Source organism: Salminus brasiliensis, chromosome 1, assembly GCF_030463535.1.
Source record: "Salminus brasiliensis chromosome 1, fSalBra1.hap2, whole genome shotgun sequence".
Taxonomy (NCBI): domain Eukaryota; kingdom Metazoa; phylum Chordata; class Actinopteri; order Characiformes; family Bryconidae; genus Salminus; species Salminus brasiliensis.
Window position 1 is genome coordinate 11,814,925 of NC_132878.1, and position 2,720 is coordinate 11,817,644.

The window sequence follows — 2,720 nt, forward strand, 5'->3', positions numbered from 1 at the left end:
GGGAGTAGCATAAGTTGCGCAAGTAGCGCAGATTGTTCTACGTTTACGTGGCTTCCGTGCAATATCATCCTGCAATGCCTTAGAGTTTATTTAGCAGGATAACAATCTGCTCACCACAGAACAAATTCAAGTCAGACTGACTGAACGCCCATTTATAAACCATTTAGACGATAATGACTCTGACCAAGCGACTGCTGTTAAAGGACAGAAAGCTAAATTTAAAGTTTATTCCCGTTGCTGACTCGCTAAGCTAGGCTTTATGTCAACCACTGACAGCTCATTGCAGCTGCTATTGATTAACTGTTGGCTTACCAACGCAAGTGTTGACAACAAAAACTGGGGTTGGCGTGACAGTAAGGACAAATGAGACAGGTCGTGCTGTGTTTGGACTCGTAGCCGGCTTTCTAGGCTTAGATAATGTATCTAGCAGGCTGAACAGCACAGCACAGACCATGTTACTGAGGCTCAAAACATTTTCTAAAAGCACAAAGTCGAGTGAATGGCCTTCAAAGTGTTTTCAACTGTTTTTAGGCACATTTAGTAGATTGGTGGGCATGTTTTTTTCTCACCTGTTTTCAGAGCGTGATATTACCAATCAGTGAGCTTCCCACCCTATGGCTCTCTTAAACGCATATGGGGGGATAATTTTGAAATACCGTCCTTGTTTTGTCAACATTTTTAAATACTACAGTAACAGACATTACCTTTATACAGCCCAACCCTATCTGTACATTTCTCTGAAACTGCACATTTCACAGCAAAATACCTCAAATGTCTTTGTTTACACCACAACAATATCATTTTAGAGATATTTTTGAAACATTGATGCACTTCCCCTTTAAGGCCCTGTGTAGGAAAACTACTTAGACCTATTGGTAATAATAGAGGGCTCTAAAACCACTGCCTCTCGAAGTAAGGTGGAACTTCTTAGCACATTCAGAACCATCTACACAACAGAAAAAGGAACTGACATTTAGTGGACTGTATTGTTAAGATAACAAAATGCTAAATGCTAATGCTAAATGAAAAGCAGTCCAGCTGCTGTCTCCTACAGAACAGATTAGACCTCTGAAGTGTTGTCTCATACTACAGTTGGTCTCATGTCCAAATAAGAAACTCCAGATCTAAGCAGGTTTTCTATATGGAAATAATCATGCCATTTTTAAACTGCTAATATCATGGTAGTGTGATGTCTAATTCCAGAACCTGCTGGTATTTATTAAATCTATTCTTCTTTCTACCAGAGAAATGTTGCCCATGCCACTGGCTGCAACGCAAACCTAAAGCATGATCAACCCTCCCCGTGCTCAACAGTTGGAGAGGTGTTCTTTTCATGAAATTCTAAAATGCCTTGTTATCTTCTCATAGACTTTTTCTGTTTGTGGGCATCAATTATCTGAACTTTCAGTTCAGTTGAGTTCTAGACAGCTGCTTAGAGGAGTCCATGGCTGCTGAATGGTTTAAAGGTCAAGGTTTAAAGAGTCAGGGTATTTATTAATCTTTGGTGCTCCTTTCCTTTTTTATTTTAAAGTTGTGCAAAACAATGGTAATATACTGATCTTGCTTAAGATACTGAAGATAATCTTTAACATTTGGCCTTTTGGTGATCAGTTCATCTTCTACACACTAAGCTATTGACAGTAGCAGACCTTTATGCAGTGTAGATGTATGTTGTATCGCAATCAAACCATTAACTCTTTTATTATTTATTGTTTTGACTTTTTTCATATGTTACCACAAAAAATGTTACGATGTATATGGTGTATTTGCTAGATCGGATCATGCCTTTAGCTTATGATGATTTGAGAGCAGACTGTGAGAGATGGGGGAGAACAGGGTTAAAGGGTTAAAGGTGATGGGGTTGTGTAGAGATGATAGAGATGGAATTTATGGGACATTAGAATAAATTCAGTTATTTCATAATTACACTAAATGTCATCATGAATGAACCTAACAAGATTTAAAAATATAATACAAATATAAAGTGTGCTACATTAACTTATACTTAAAGGTTTGAATTGTCATCCTTCCTTTGTAACAGTTACATTTTGGAGATATGAGGTTATGCTCTGGCATGGTGATGATAAAGTAAACACATATTCCATTTGACAGTACTCAAGAAACAAATTTATCCAAATGGATACATGGAAATAGGGCACCAGTCATTTGGATTTACTTACTTACTTGCTTATTTAGGAATTGTGGCACTCTTTCTTCTTCCTCTTCAAATCACTGTACTGGAGAAAGACTACACCTAAATAGCAAAGCACTCACTTTACGTTATCTTAAGACTTAAATGCTCTCTAATTTTTTGTGTTATGCTATAGCTTTCTGTTATATTGCTTTCTGTCTTATACATATCGCATCTCTCCACATCAAGCCTCTTGTTCCAAGCCTCTAAATACTGTTAAATCCATAGCAGCATAATTTATATAACTGTCAGCTGTACATCACTTGCTTTATTTTTATTTTACTACAGCCTTCTGTAACTGTAAGCATACTGGTTAGCACAGAGGTGGAGATCATTCTATATAAAACATACAATGAGCAGAAATAGAAATAGAAGATAAGGAGGGATCAAACTGAAAACTTCCATTAAATAGTTTTGTGAGTAAGACCGTCTGCATGTTATGTTGAAGTTTGGTAGCTTTCTGCAGCCCGGCGTGCTAAAAGATGCTGTGGCCTTTTTTGCATAGTCAGGAAATGACTATTCCATTTTT